Source organism: Lissotriton vulgaris, chromosome 8 (assembly GCF_964263255.1).
Source record: "Lissotriton vulgaris chromosome 8, aLisVul1.2, whole genome shotgun sequence".
Taxonomy (NCBI): domain Eukaryota; kingdom Metazoa; phylum Chordata; class Amphibia; order Caudata; family Salamandridae; genus Lissotriton; species Lissotriton vulgaris.
In genome coordinates this window covers 155,256,179-155,270,093 of record NC_141696.1, presented here as the reverse complement: position 1 = coordinate 155,270,093, position 13,915 = coordinate 155,256,179, and the positions used below count along the sequence as shown (strand labels likewise).

General features: G+C 43.5%; 20 non-coding genes across 20 annotated transcripts; all 20 read left to right on the top strand.

The window, feature by feature from the left end:
• Positions 1-292: 292 nt before the first annotated feature.
• On the top strand, positions 293-375 carry TRNAL-CAG (transfer RNA leucine (anticodon CAG)). The gene has a single exon. It is a non-coding gene; the product is annotated as a tRNA-Leu (tRNA).
• A 191-nt stretch (positions 376-566) lies between these two features.
• On the top strand, positions 567-649 carry TRNAL-AAG (transfer RNA leucine (anticodon AAG)). The gene has a single exon. It is a non-coding gene; the product is annotated as a tRNA-Leu (tRNA).
• A 1,024-nt stretch (positions 650-1,673) lies between these two features.
• TRNAL-UAG (transfer RNA leucine (anticodon UAG)) lies at positions 1,674-1,756 on the top strand. The gene has a single exon. It is a non-coding gene; the product is annotated as a tRNA-Leu (tRNA).
• A 632-nt stretch (positions 1,757-2,388) lies between these two features.
• Positions 2,389-2,471, top strand: TRNAL-CAG (transfer RNA leucine (anticodon CAG)). Its single transcript has one exon. It is a non-coding gene; the product is annotated as a tRNA-Leu (tRNA).
• A 191-nt stretch (positions 2,472-2,662) lies between these two features.
• Positions 2,663-2,745, top strand: TRNAL-AAG (transfer RNA leucine (anticodon AAG)). Its single transcript has one exon. It is a non-coding gene; the product is annotated as a tRNA-Leu (tRNA).
• A 1,024-nt stretch (positions 2,746-3,769) lies between these two features.
• On the top strand, positions 3,770-3,852 carry TRNAL-UAG (transfer RNA leucine (anticodon UAG)). The gene has a single exon. It is a non-coding gene; the product is annotated as a tRNA-Leu (tRNA).
• A 632-nt stretch (positions 3,853-4,484) lies between these two features.
• Positions 4,485-4,567, top strand: TRNAL-CAG (transfer RNA leucine (anticodon CAG)). Its single transcript has one exon. It is a non-coding gene; the product is annotated as a tRNA-Leu (tRNA).
• A 191-nt stretch (positions 4,568-4,758) lies between these two features.
• Positions 4,759-4,841, top strand: TRNAL-AAG (transfer RNA leucine (anticodon AAG)). The gene has a single exon. It is a non-coding gene; the product is annotated as a tRNA-Leu (tRNA).
• A 1,023-nt stretch (positions 4,842-5,864) lies between these two features.
• TRNAL-UAG (transfer RNA leucine (anticodon UAG)) lies at positions 5,865-5,947 on the top strand. Its single transcript has one exon. It is a non-coding gene; the product is annotated as a tRNA-Leu (tRNA).
• Positions 5,948-6,579: 632 nt separating this feature from the next.
• On the top strand, positions 6,580-6,662 carry TRNAL-CAG (transfer RNA leucine (anticodon CAG)). The gene has a single exon. It is a non-coding gene; the product is annotated as a tRNA-Leu (tRNA).
• A 191-nt stretch (positions 6,663-6,853) lies between these two features.
• Positions 6,854-6,936, top strand: TRNAL-AAG (transfer RNA leucine (anticodon AAG)). The gene has a single exon. It is a non-coding gene; the product is annotated as a tRNA-Leu (tRNA).
• Positions 6,937-7,960: 1,024 nt separating this feature from the next.
• On the top strand, positions 7,961-8,043 carry TRNAL-UAG (transfer RNA leucine (anticodon UAG)). Its single transcript has one exon. It is a non-coding gene; the product is annotated as a tRNA-Leu (tRNA).
• Positions 8,044-8,675: 632 nt separating this feature from the next.
• TRNAL-CAG (transfer RNA leucine (anticodon CAG)) lies at positions 8,676-8,758 on the top strand. Its single transcript has one exon. It is a non-coding gene; the product is annotated as a tRNA-Leu (tRNA).
• A 191-nt stretch (positions 8,759-8,949) lies between these two features.
• TRNAL-AAG (transfer RNA leucine (anticodon AAG)) lies at positions 8,950-9,032 on the top strand. The gene has a single exon. It is a non-coding gene; the product is annotated as a tRNA-Leu (tRNA).
• Positions 9,033-10,056: 1,024 nt separating this feature from the next.
• TRNAL-UAG (transfer RNA leucine (anticodon UAG)) lies at positions 10,057-10,139 on the top strand. The gene has a single exon. It is a non-coding gene; the product is annotated as a tRNA-Leu (tRNA).
• A 632-nt stretch (positions 10,140-10,771) lies between these two features.
• TRNAL-CAG (transfer RNA leucine (anticodon CAG)) lies at positions 10,772-10,854 on the top strand. Its single transcript has one exon. It is a non-coding gene; the product is annotated as a tRNA-Leu (tRNA).
• Positions 10,855-11,045: 191 nt separating this feature from the next.
• Positions 11,046-11,128, top strand: TRNAL-AAG (transfer RNA leucine (anticodon AAG)). Its single transcript has one exon. It is a non-coding gene; the product is annotated as a tRNA-Leu (tRNA).
• Positions 11,129-12,151: 1,023 nt separating this feature from the next.
• TRNAL-UAG (transfer RNA leucine (anticodon UAG)) lies at positions 12,152-12,234 on the top strand. Its single transcript has one exon. It is a non-coding gene; the product is annotated as a tRNA-Leu (tRNA).
• A 632-nt stretch (positions 12,235-12,866) lies between these two features.
• On the top strand, positions 12,867-12,949 carry TRNAL-CAG (transfer RNA leucine (anticodon CAG)). Its single transcript has one exon. It is a non-coding gene; the product is annotated as a tRNA-Leu (tRNA).
• A 191-nt stretch (positions 12,950-13,140) lies between these two features.
• On the top strand, positions 13,141-13,223 carry TRNAL-AAG (transfer RNA leucine (anticodon AAG)). Its single transcript has one exon. It is a non-coding gene; the product is annotated as a tRNA-Leu (tRNA).
• The last annotated feature ends 692 nt before the right edge of the window (positions 13,224-13,915 follow it).

Genomic DNA, 13,915 nt, shown 5'->3' with positions numbered 1-13,915 from the left:
ATTCCACCCTATGTTGTGACATTGAAATTCGTTGTTGAATTTGCTTTAGCTAGCCAAGAGGTGGCTGTTGAGTCAATTTCAAAGCAGCTTTGGGCCTTTCAAGTGGCTGGTTAATAGCACTTTCTCTTTGTACGCCTTAAAGGTCTAAAGAGTTCTTCATAGGTACTGCTCTCTATGGATTGTTCAAAGATCTGTTGGAAGTACTTATAATAGGATAAATAAATTGAGGGCATGCCTTTTCGGTACCCCACTTGCATGGCTGTCTGGCCTGTGGAAGGTTCCACAAATGCAAGTCAGGATGGCCGAGTGGTCTAAGGCGCTGCGTTCAGGTCGCAGTCTCTTCTGGAGGCGTGGGTTCAAATCCCACTTCTGACAATTGTGTGTTTACTCTACTTTTTTCTTGGGAGAGAAAAAATCAGATCATTTCCCTCACATGGGCTTATATGGTTGTCTACTTGGAAAAGTGCAGTGAGTTTTTTTCTTGCTCTAGCCACTCATGACCTAAGTTGTGTGCTTTTTTTGGTTCACAATATCTTTCCCTCTCTGTAGATGATCAAGCAAATGTGGTCAGGATGGCCGAGTGGTCTAAGGCGCTGCGTTAAGGCCGCAGTCTCTCCTCGAGGCGTGGGTTCGAATCCCACTTCTGACAAAACTTTAAGTCCATTTTGTCTCTGAGTTCTTTTAGAATCTCAGCTAAAAATTGGCAGTGCATATAATATCTGAATAAGTAACAAACTTCAGTTTCAACTGCAAATTAATTTGCCCAATTCTGTGTTCAAGCTTGTATAATATTCTTCTAGCACTCGTGGTGTTTTATGTGTTTTTTGGGGGGTGCTTAAAAAGTCCCTTTTATTAATGAAATGGGTTACATTCAGTCTTGTGATATTTTTGGTTTCCAATAAGTAGATTGTTAATTTTATGTAACCTCATTTTCTAATGCTCCATTCAAGAGATGTTTCCACTATGAAATGCAGAGCAAGGGGAAAGAGCACAAGTGATAGAGCGAGTGAGTGAGAAGGGGTGTTGAGGAAGGAGAGAATGAAACAAAGACAGAGTGAGTGAACGGCAGGTAGGCCTAGAAGAGGAGACTAGAAGTGAAGGCGACATACTTTTCCCTGCTTTTGACCTCCCACCCATCCCAAACTGACCACAAACGTACCATCTATGCAACGTTGGTATGCAGAAATTCACGCCTCAGCCAGTGAGGGTAAGTCCCAGGCCAGGGGCTAGAGAGCAAAAGACTGCATGTGCTCAGACGTTCCCTGCTAGGGACAGTTGATCTGAAACAAGGTCTGCTCTCTTGTATCCAGCAAGGATCTAGAAATCCTGCATGAATCTGCAAGGCACAATGACAGCATACATTTGCATAATATGCCCCACCTTCTGCCTTCCTACTTCCTGTGCAGTAGTTGTTTGTGTAGAGAGAGAGGTCGCAGGCAAGGTAATTTTGTGAGTAGGATACAGGACCCTAAATAGCTGGTGAGAGGTATGAGGTATTCTAAAAGCATAAAAATTGTACACCTGTGAAATGAAATGCTTTCACATGTGATCTTCTGTGTTTATTGTCCTGTGCATAAAGTTGCACCTTGTGTTTGAAGGTTTAAATTATTTCAGGCTTGCATGGAGGCAGAAATTTCTGAGTGACTTTTATACATTTCTTAAGACTCTGCACTGTCAGGATGGCCAAGTGGTCTAAGGCGCTGTGTTTAGGCCGCAGTCTCCTCTGGAGGCGTGGGTTCGAATCCCACTTCTGACATGACTTTTGGAGATGTAATCTCCTTTTTCAGTTTAACATCTGATGGAAGTTGCATCTGTTGGTCTTCACCTAGGATGTGATTCCGTCCTCATCTAGTCAAGAGAGCTGGGGTTTCTCATATATTTCGGTTGTATAAAGTCTTGCTGACAAAGTGCAGTCCTTACTATATGAGCATAGGACCCATGTAAGAGCTCATCTGGAAGAGTCATGCTCTTGTATGCCCTGGCCAGACAGGCCATGCAAATATGGAAGAATGCCTAGCATCTGGTAGACAGTTGGACTCCAGCACACTTACGGCAATTTCCTCAGGGCTGTGATCAGGGGCTGCTTAGATTTGCGTATTCCACCCTATGTTGTGACATTGAAATTCCTTGTTGAATTTGCTTTAGCTAGCCAAGAGGTGGCTGTTGACTCAATTTTAAAGCAGCTTTGGGCCGTTCAAGTGGCTGGTTAATAGTACTTTCTCTTTGTACGCCTTAAAGGTCTAAAGAGTTCTTCATAGGTACTGCTCTCTATGGATTGTTCAAAGATCTGTTGGAAGTACTTATAATAGGATAAATAAATTGAGGGCATGCCTTTTCGGTACCCCACTTGCATGGCTGTCTGGCCTGTGGAAGGTTCCACAAATGCAAGTCAGGATGGCCGAGTGGTCTAAGGCGCTGCGTTCAGGTCGCAGTCTCTTCTGGAGGCGTGGGTTCAAATCCCACTTCTGACAATTGTGTGTTTACTCTACTTTTTTCTTGAGAGAGAAAAAATCTGATCATTTCCCTCACATGGGCTTATATGGTTGTCTACTTGGAAAAGTGCAGTGAGTTTTTTTCTTGCTCTAGCCACTCATGACCTAAGATGTGTGCTTTTTTTGGTTCACAATATCTTTCCCTCTCTGTAGATAATCAAGCAAATGTGGTCAGGATGGCCGAGTGGTCTAAGGCGCTGCGTTAAGGCCGCAGTCTCTCCTGGAGGCGTGGGTTCGAATCCCTCTTCTGACAAAACTTTAAGTCCATTTTGTCTCTGAGTTCTTTTAGAATCTCAGCTAAAAATTGGCAGTGCATATAATATCTGAATAAGTAACAAACTTCAGTTTCAACTGCAAATTAATTTGCCCAATTCTGTCTTCAAGCTCGTATAATATTCTTCTAGCACTCGTGGTGTTTTATGTGTTTTTTGGGGGGTGCTTAAAAAGTCCCTTTTATTAATGAAATGGGTTACGTTCAGTCTTGTGATATTTTTGGTTTCCAATAAGTAGATTGTTAATTTTATTTAACCTCATTTTCTAATGCTCCATTCAAGAGATGTTTCCACTATGAAATGCAGAGCAAGGGGAAAGAGCACAAGTGATAGAGCGAGTGAGTGAGAAGGGGTGTTGAGGAAGGAGAGAATGAAAAAAAGACAGAGTGAGTGAACGGCAGGTAGGCCTAGAAGAGGAGACTAGAAGTGAAGGCGACATACTTTTCCCTGCTTTTGACCTCCCACCCATCCCAAACCGACCACAAACGTACCATCTATGCAACGTTGGTATGCAGAAATTCACGCCTCAGCCAGTGAGGGTAAGTCCCAGGCCAGGGGCTAGAGAGCAAAAGACTGCATGTGCTCAGACGTTCCCTGCTAGGGACAGTTGATCTGAAACAAGGTCTGCTCTCTTGTATCCAGCAAGGATCTAGAAATCCTGCATGAATCTGCAAGGCACAATGACAGCATACATTTGCATAATATGCCCCACCTTCTGCCTTCCTACTTCATGTGCAGTAGTTGTTTGTGTAGAGAGAGAGGTCGCAGGCAAGGTAATTTTGTGAGTAGGATACAGGACCCTAAATAGCTGGTGAGAGGTATGAGGTATTCTAAAAGCATAAAAATTGTACACCTGTGAAATGAAATGCTTTCACATGTGATCTTCTGTGTTTATTGTCCTGTGCATAAAGTTGCACCTTGTGTTTGAAGGTTTAAATTATTTCAGGCTTGCATGAAGGCAGACATTTCTGAGTGACTTTTATACATTTCTTAAGACTCTGCACTGTCAGGATGGCCGAGTGGTCTAAGGCGCTGTGTTTAGGCCGCAGTCTCCTCTGGAGGTGTGGGTTCGAATCCCACTTCTGACATGACTTTTGGAGATGTAATCTCCTTTTTCAGGTTAACATCTGATGGAAGTTGCATCTGTTGGTCTTCACCTGGGATGTGATTCCGTCCTCATCTAGTCAAGAGAGCTGGGGTTTCTCATATATTTCGGTTGTATAAAGTCTTGCTGACAAAGTGCAGTCCTTACTATATGAGCATAGGACCCATGTAAGAGCTCATCTGGAAGAGTCATGCTCTTGTATGCCCTGGCCAGACAGGCCATGCAAATATGGAAGAATGCCTAGCATCTGGTAGACAGTTGGACTCCAGCACACTTACGGCAATTTCCTCAGGGCTGTGATCAGGGGCTGCTTAGATTTGCGTATTCCACCCTATGTTGTGACATTGAAATTCCTTGTTGAATTTGCTTTAGCTAGCCAAGAGGTGGCTGTTGACTCAATTTCAAAGCAGCTTTGGGCCTTTCAAGTGGCTGGTTAATAGCACTTTCTCTTTGTACGCCTTAAAGGTCTAAAGAGTTCTTCATAGGTACTGCTCTCTATGGATTGTTCAAAGATCTGTTGGAAGTACTTATAATAGGATAAATAAATTGAGGGCATGCCTTTTCGGTACCCCACTTGCATGGCTGTCTGGCCTGTGGAAGGATCCACAAATGCAAGTCAGGATGGCCGAGTGGTCTAAGGCGCTGCGTTCAGGTCGCAGTCTCTTCTGGAGGCGTGGGTTCAAATCCCACTTCTGACAATTGTGTGTTTACTCTACTTTTTTCTTGGGAGAGAAAAAATCAGATCATTTCCCTCACATGGGCTTATATGGTTGTCTACTTGGAAAAGTGCAGTGAGTTTTTTTCTTGCTCTAGCCACTCATGACCTAAGTTGTGTGCTTTTTTTGGTTCACAATATCTTTCCCTCTCTGTAGATGATCAAGCAAATGTGGTCAGGATGGCCGAGTGGTCTAAGGCGCTGCGTTAAGGCCGCAGTCTCTCCTGGAGGCGTGGGTTCGAATCCCACTTCTGACAAAACTTTAAGTCCATTTTGTCTCTGAGTTCTTTTAGAATCTCAGCTAAAAATTGGCAGTGCATATAATATCTGAATAAGTAACAAACTTCAGTTTCAACTGCAAATTAATTTGCCCAATTCTGTCTTCAAGCTCGTATAATATTCTTCTAGCACTCGTGGTGTTTTATGTGTTTTTTGGGGGGTGCTTAAAAGTCCCTTTTATTAATGAAATGGGTTACATTCAGTCTTGTGATATTTTTGGTTTCCAATAAGTAGATTGTTAATTTTATGTAACCTCATTTTCTAATGCTCCATTCAAGAGATGTTTCCACTATGAAATGCAGAGCAAGGGGAAAGAGCACAAGTGATAGAGCGAGTGAGTGAGAAGGGGTGTTGAGGAAGGAGAGAATGAAACAAAGACAGAGTGAGTGAACAGCAGGTAGGCCTAGAAGAGGAGACTAGAAGTGAAGGCGACATACTTTTCCCTGCTTTTGACCTCCCACCCATCCCAAACTGACCACAAACGTACCATCTATGCAACGTTGGTATGCAGAAATTCACGCCTCAGCCAGTGAGGGTAAGTCCCAGGCCAGGGGCTAGAGAGCAAAAGACTGCATGTGCTCAGACGTTCCCTGCTAGGGACAGTTGATCTGAAACAAGGTCTGCTCTCTTGTATCCAGCAAGGATCTAGAAATCCTGCATGAATCTGCAAGGCACAATGACAGCATACATTTGCATAATATGCCCCACCTTCTGCCTTCCTACTTCCTGTGCAGTAGTTGTTTGTGTAGAGAGAGAGGTCGCAGGCAAGGTAATTTTGTGAGTAGGATACAGGACCCTAAATAGCTGGTGAGAGGTATGAGGTATTTTAAAAGCATAAAAATTGTACACCTGTGAAATGAAATGCTTTCACATGTGATCTTCTGTGTTTATTGTCCTGTGCATAAAGTTGCACCTTGTGTTTGAAGGTTTAAATTATTTCAGGCTTGCATGGAGGCAGAAATTTCTGAGTGACTTTTATACATTTCTTAAGACTCTGCACTGTCAGGATGGCCGAGTGGTCTAAGGCGCTGTGTTTAGGCCGCAGTCTCCTCTGGAGGTGTGGGTTCGAATCCCACTTCTGACATGACTTTTGGAGATGTAATCCCCTTTTTCAGGTTAACATCTGATGGAAGTTGCATCTGTTGGTCTTCACCTGGGATGTGATTCCGTCCTCATCTAGTCAAGAGAGCTGGGGTTTCTCATATATTTCGGTTGTATAAAGTCTTGCTGACAAAGTGCAGTCCTTACTATATGAGCATAGGACCCATGTAAGAGCTCATCTGGAAGAGTCATGCTCTTGTATGCCCTGGCCAGACAGGCCATGCAAATATGGAAGAATGCCTAGCATCTGGTAGACAGTTGGACTCCAGCACACTTACGGCAATTTCCTCAGGGCTGTGATCAGGGGCTGCTTAGATTTGCGTATTCCACCCTATGTTGTGACATTGAAATTCCTTGTTGAATTTGCTTTAGCTAGCCAAGAGGTGGCTGTTGACTCAATTTCAAAGCAGCTTTGGGCCTTTCAAGTGGCTGGTTAATAGCACTTTCTCTTTGTACGCCTTAAAGGTCTAAAGAGTTCTTCATAGGTACTGCTCTCTATGGATTGTTCAAAGATCTGTTGGAAGTACTTATAATAGGATAAATAAATTGAGGGCATGCCTTTTCGGTACCCCACTTGCATGGCTGTCTGGCCTGTGGAAGGTTCCACAAATGCAAGTCAGGATGGCCGAGTGGTCTAAGGCGCTGCGTTCAGGTCGCAGTCTCTTCTGGAGGCGTGGGTTCAAATCCCACTTCTGACAATTGTGTGTTTACTCTACTTTTTTCTTGGGAGAGAAAAAATCAGATCATTTCCCTCACATGGGCTTATATGGTTGTCTACTTGGAAAAGTGCAGTGAGTTTTTTTCTTGCTCTAGCCACTCATGACCTAAGTTGTGTGTTTTTTTTGGTTCACAATATCTTTTCCTCTCTGTAGATGATCAAGCAAATGTGGTCAGGATGGCCGAGTAGTCTAAGGCGCTGCGTTAAGGCCGCAGTCTCTCCTGGAGGCGTGGGTTCGAATCCCACTTCTGACAAAACTTTAAGTCCATTTTGTCTCTGAGTTCTTTTAGAATCTCAGCTAAAAATTGGCAGTGCATATAATATCTGAATAAGTAACAAACTTCAGTTTCAACTGCAAATTAATTTGCCCAATTCTGTCTTCAAGCTCGTATAATATTCTTCTAGCACTCGTGGTGTTTTATGTGTTTTTTGGGGGGTGCTTAAAAAGTCCCTTTTATTAATGAAATGGGTTACGTTCAGTCTTGTGATATTTTTGGTTTCCAATAAGTAGATTGTTAATTTTATTTAACCTCATTTTCTAATGCTCCATTCAAGAGATGTTTCCACTATGAAATGCAGAGCAAGGGGAAAGAGCACAAGTGATAGAGCGAGTGAGTGAGAAGGGGTGTTGAGGAAGGAGAGAATGAAACAAAGACAGAGTGAGTGAACGGCAGGTAGGCCTAGAAGAGGAGACTAGAAGTGAAGGCGACATACTTTTCCCTGCTTTTGACCTCCCACCCATCCCAAACCGACCACAAACGTACCATCTATGCAACGTTGGTATGCAGAAATTCACGCCTCAGCCAGTGAGGGTAAGTCCCAGGCCAGGGGCTAGAGAGCAAAAGACTGCATGTGCTCAGACGTTCCCTGCTAGGGACAGTTGATCTGAAACAAGGTCTGCTCTCTTGTATCCAGCAAGGATCTAGAAATCCTGCATGAATCTGCAAGGCACAATGACAGCATACATTTGCATAATATGCCCCACCTTCTGCCTTCCTACTTCCTGTGCAGTAGTTGTTTGTGTAGAGAGAGAGGTCGCAGGCAAGGTAATTTTGTGAGTAGGATACAGGACCCTAAATAGCTGGTGAGAGGTATGAGGTATTCTAAAAGCATAAAAATTGTACACCTGTGAAATGAAATGCTTTCACATGTGATCTTCTGTGTTTATTGTCCTGTGCATAAAGTTGCACCTTGTGTTTGAAGGTTTAAATTATTTCAGGCTTGCATGAAGGCAGAAATTTCTGAGTGACTTTTATACATTTCTTAAGACTCTGCACTGTCAGGATGGCCGAGTGGTCTAAGGCGCTGTGTTTAGGCTGCAGTCTCCTCTGGAGGTGTGGGTTCGAATCCCACTTCTGACATGACTTTTGGAGATGTAATCTCCTTTTTCAGGTTAACATCTGATGGAAGTTGCATCTGTTGGTCTTCACCTGGGATGTGATTCCGTCCTCATCTAGTCAAGAGAGCTGGGGTTTCTCATATATTTCGGTTGTATAAAGTCTTGCTGACAAAGTGCAGTCCTTACTATATGAGCATAGGACCCATGTAAGAGCTCATCTGGAAGAGTCATGCTCTTGTATGCCCTGGCCAGACAGGCCATGCAAATATGGAAGAATGCCTAGCATCTGGTAGACAGTTGGACTCCAGCACACTTACGGCAATTTCCTCAGGGCTGTGATCAGGGGCTGCTTAGATTTGCGTATTCCACCCTATGTTGTGACATTGAAATTCCTTGTTGAATTTGCTTTAGCTAGCCAAGAGGTGGCTGTTGACTCAATTTCAAAGCAGCTTTGGGCCTTTCAAGTGGCTGGTTAATAGCACTTTCTCTTTGTACGCCTTAAAGGTCTAAAGAGTTCTTCATAGGTACTGCTCTCTATGGATTGTTCAAAGATCTGTTGGAAGTACTTATAATAGGATAAATAAATTGAGGGCATGCCTTTTCGGTACCCCACTTGCATGGCTGTCTGGCCTGTGGAAGGTTCCACAAATGCAAGTCAGGATGGCCGAGTGGTCTAAGGCGCTGCGTTCAGGTCGCAGTCTCTTCTGGAGGCGTGGGTTCAAATCCCACTTCTGACAATTGTGTGTTTACTCTACTTTTTTCTTGGGAGAGAAAAAATCAGATCATTTCCCTCACATGGGCTTATATGGTTGTCTACTTGGAAAAGTGCAGTGAGTTTTTTTCTTGCTCTAGCCACTCATGACCTAAGTTGTGTGCTTTTTTTGGTTCACAATATCTTTCCCTCTCTGTAGATGATCAAGCAAATGTGGTCAGGATGGCCGAGTGGTCTAAGGCGCTGCGTTAAGGCCGCAGTCTCTCCTTGAGGCGTGGGTTCGAATCCCACTTCTGACAAAACTTTAAGTCCATTTTGTCTCTGAGTTCTTTTAGAATCTCAGCTAAAAATTGGCAGTGCATATAATATCTGAATAAGTAACAAACTTCAGTTTCAACTGCAAATTAATTTGCCCAATTCTGTCTTCAAGCTCGTATAATATTCTTCTAGCACTCGTGGTGTTTTATGTGTTTTTTGGGGGGTGCTTAAAAAGTCCCTTTTATTAATGAAATGGGTTACATTCAGTCTTGTGATATTTTTGGTTTCCAATAAGTAGATTGTTAATTTTATGTACCCTCATTTTCTAATGCTCCATTCAAGAGATGTTTCCACTATGAAATGCAGAGCAAGGGGAAAGAGCACAAGTGATAGAGCGAGTGAGTGAGAAGGGGTGTTGAGGAAGGAGAGAATGAAACAAAGACAGAGTGAGTGAACGGCAGGTAGGCCTAGAAGAGGAGACTAGAAGTGAAGGCGACATACTTTTCCCTGCTTTTGACCTCCCACCCATCCCAAACCGACCACAAACGTACCATCTATGCAACGTTGGTATGCAGAAATTCACGCCTCAGCCAGTGAGGGTAAGTCCCAGGCCAGGGGCTAGAGAGCAAAAGACTGCATGTGCTCAGACGTTCCCTGCTAGGGACAGTTGATCTGAAACAAGGTCTGCTCTCTTGTATCCAGCAAGGATCTAGAAATCCTGCATGAATCTGCAAGGCACAATGACAGCATACATTTGCATAATATGCCCCACCTTCTGCCTTCCTACTTCCTGTGCAGTAGTTGTTTGTGTAGAGAGAGAGGTCGCAGGCAAGGTAATTTTGTGAGTAGGATACAGGACCCTAAATAGCTGGTGAGAGGTATGAGGTATTCTAAAAGCATAAAAATTGTACACCTGTGAAATGAAATGCTTTCACATGTGATCTTCTGTGTTTATTGTCCTGTGCATAAAGTTGCACCTTGTGTTTGAAGGTTTAAATTATTTCAGGCTTGCATAGAGACAGAAATTTCTGAGTGACTTTTATACATTTCTTAAGACTCTTCACTGTCAGGATGGCCGAGTGGTCTAAGGCGCTGTGTTTAGGCCGCAGTCTCCTCTGGAGGTGTGGGTTCGAATCCCACTTCTGACATGACTTTTGGAGATGTAATCTCCTTTTTCAGGTTAACATCTGATGGAAGTTGCATCTGTTGGTCTTCACCTGGGATGTGATTCCGTCCTCATCTAGTCAAGAGAGCTGGGGTTTCTCATATATTTCGGTTGTATAAAGTCTTGCTGACAAAGTGCAGTCCTTACTATATGAGCATAGGACCCATGTAAGAGCTCATCTGGAAGAGTCATGCTCTTGTATGCCCTGGCCAGACAGGCCATGCAAATATGGAAGAATGCCTAGCATCTGGTAGACAGTTGGACTCCAGCACACTTACGGCAATTTCCTCAGGGCTGTGATCAGGGGCTGCTTAGATTTGCGTATTCCACCCTATGTTGTGACATTGAAATTCCTTGTTGAATTTGCTTTAGCTAGCCAAGAGGTGGCTGTTGACTCAATTTCAAAGCAGCTTTGGGCCTTTCAAGTGGCTGGTTAATAGCACTTTCTCTTTGTACGCCTTAAAGGTCTAAAGAGTTCTTCATAGGTACTGCTCTCTATGGATTGTTCAAAGATCTGTTGGAAGTACTTATAATAGGATAAATAAATTGAGGGCATGCCTTTTCGGTACCCCACTTGCATGGCTGTCTGGCCTGTGGAAGGATCCACAAATGCAAGTCAGGATGGCCGAGTGGTCTAAGGCGCTGCGTTCAGGTCGCAGTCTCTTCTGGAGGCGTGGGTTCAAATCCCACTTCTGACAATTGTGTGTTTACTCTACTTTTTTCTTGGGAGAGAAAAAATCAGATCATTTCCCTCACATGGGCTTATATGGTTGTCTACTTGGAAAAGTGCAGTGAGTTTTTTTCTTGCTCTAGCCACTCATGACCTAAGTTGTGTGCTTTTTTTGGTTCACAATATCTTTCCCTCTCTGTAGATGATCAAGCAAATGTGGTCAGGATGGCCGAGTGGTCTAAGGCGCTGCGTTAAGGCCGCAGTCTCTCCTGGAGGCGTGGGTTCGATTCCCACTTCTGACAAAACTTTAAGTCCATTTTGTCTCTGAGTTCTTTTAGAATCTCAGCTAAAAATTGGCAGTGCATATAATATCTGAATAAGTAACAAACTTCAGTTTCAACTGCAAATTAATTTGCCCAATTCTGTCTTCAAGCTCGTATAATATTCTTCTAGCACTCGTGGTGTTTTATGTGTTTTTTGGGGGGTGCTTAAAAGTCCCTTTTATTAATGAAATGGGTTACATTCAGTCTTGTGATATTTTTGGTTTCCAATAAGTAGATTGTTAATTTTATGTAACCTCATTTTCTAATGCTCCATTCAAGAGATGTTTCCACTATGAAATGCAGAGCAAGGGGAAAGAGCACAAGTGATAGAGCGAGTGAGTGAGAAGGGGTGTTGAGGAAGGAGAGAATGAAACAAAGACAGAGTGAGTGAACAGCAGGTAGGCCTAGAAGAGGAGACTAGAAGTGAAGGCGACATACTTTTCCCTGCTTTTGACCTCCCACCCATCCCAAACTGACCACAAACGTACCATCTATGCAACGTTGGTATGCAGAAATTCACGCCTCAGCCAGTGAGGGTAAGTCCCAGGCCAGGGGCTAGAGAGCAAAAGACTGCATGTGCTCAGACGTTCCCTGCTAGGGACAGTTGATCTGAAACAAGGTCTGCTCTCTTGTATCCAGCAAGGATCTAGAAATCCTGCATGAATCTGCAAGGCACAATGACAGCATACATTTGCATAATATGCCCCACCTTCTGCCTTCCTACTTCCTGTGCAGTAGTTGTTTGTGTAGAGAGAGAGGTCGCAGGCAAGGTAATTTTGTGAGTAGGATACAGGACCCTAAATAGCTGGTGAGAGGTATGAGGTATTTTAAAAGCATAAAAATTGTACACCTGTGAAATGAAATGCTTTCACATGTGATCTTCTGTGTTTATTGTCCTGTGCATAAAGTTGCACCTTGTGTTTGAAGGTTTAAATTATTTCAGGCTTGCATGGAGGCAGAAATTTCTGAGTGACTTTTATACATTTCTTAAGACTCTGCACTGTCAGGATGGCCGAGTGGTCTAAGGCGCTGTGTTTAGGCCGCAGTCTCCTCTGGAGGTGTGGGTTCGAATCCCACTTCTGACATGACTTTTGGAGATGTAATCTCCTTTTTCAGGTTAACATCTGATGGAAGTTGCATCTGTTGGTCTTCACCTGGGATGTGATTCCGTCCTCATCTAGTCAAGAGAGCTGGGGTTTCTCATATATTTCGGTTGTATAAAGTCTTGCTGACAAAGTGCAGTCCTTACTATATGAGCATAGGACCCATGTAAGAGCTCATCTGGAAGAGTCATGCTCTTGTATGCCCTGGCCAGACAGGCCATGCAAATATGGAAGAATGCCTAGCATCTGGTAGACAGTTGGACTCCAGCACACTTACGGCAATTTCCTCAGGGCTGTGATCAGGGGCTGCTTAGATTTGCGTATTCCACCCTATGTTGTGACATTGAAATTCCTTGTTGAATTTGCTTTAGCTAGCCAAGAGGTGGCTGTTGACTCAATTTCAAAGCAGCTTTGGGCCTTTCAAGTGGCTGGTTAATAGCACTTTCTCTTTGTACGCCTTAAAGGTCTAAAGAGTTCTTCATAGGTACTGCTCTCTATGGATTGTTCAAAGATCTGTTGGAAGTACTTATAATAGGATAAATAAATTGAGGGCATGCCTTTTCGGTACCCCACTTGCATGGCTGTCTGGCCTGTGGAAGGTTCCACAAATGCAAGTCAGGATGGCCGAGTGGTCTAAGGCGCTGCGTTCAGGTCGCAGTCTCTTCTGGAGGCGTGGGTTCAAATCCCACTTCTGACAATTGTGTGTTTACTCTACTTTTTTCTTGGGAGAGAAAAAATCAGATCATTTCCCTCACATGGGCTTATATGGTTGTCTACTTGGAAAAGTGCAGTGAGTTTTTTTCTTGCTCTAGCCACTCATGACCTAAGTTGTGTGTTTTTTTTGGTTCACAATATCTTTTCCTCTCTGTAGATGATCAAGCAAATGTGGTCAGGATGGCCGAGTAGTCTAAGGCGCTGCGTTAAGGCCGCAGTCTCTCCTGGAGGCGTGGGTTCGAATCCCACTTCTGACAAAACTTTAAGTCCATTTTGTCTCTGAGTTCTTTTAGAATCTCAGCTAAAAATTGGCAGTGCATATAATATCTGAATAAGTAACAAACTTCAGTTTCAACTGCAAATTAATTTGCCCAATTCTGTCTTCAAGCTCGTATAATATTCTTCTAGCACTAGTGGTGTTTTATGTGTTTTTTGGGGGGTGCTTAAAAAGTCCCTTTTATTAATGAAATGGGTTACGTTCAGTCTTGTGATATTTTTGGTTTCCAATAAGTAGATTGTTAATTTTATTTAACCTCATTTTCTAATGCTCCATTCAAGAGATGTTTCCACTATGAAATGCAGAGCAAGGGGAAAGAGCACAAGTGATAGAGCGAGTGAGTGAGAAGGGGTGTTGAGGAAGGAGAGAATGAAACAAAGACAGAGTGAGTGAACGGCAGGTAGGCCTAGAAGAGGAGACTAGAAGTGAAGGCGACATACTTTTCCCTGCTTTTGACCTCCCACCCATCCCAAACCGACCACAAACGTACCATCTATGCAACGTTGGTATGCAGAAATTCACGCCTCAGCCAGTGAGGGTAAGTCCCAGGCCAGGGGCTAGAGAGCAAAAGACTGCATGTGCTCAGACGTTCCCTGCTAGGGACAGTTGATCTGAAACAAGGTCTGCTCTCTTGTATCCAGCAAGGATCTAGAAATCCCTCATGAATCTGCA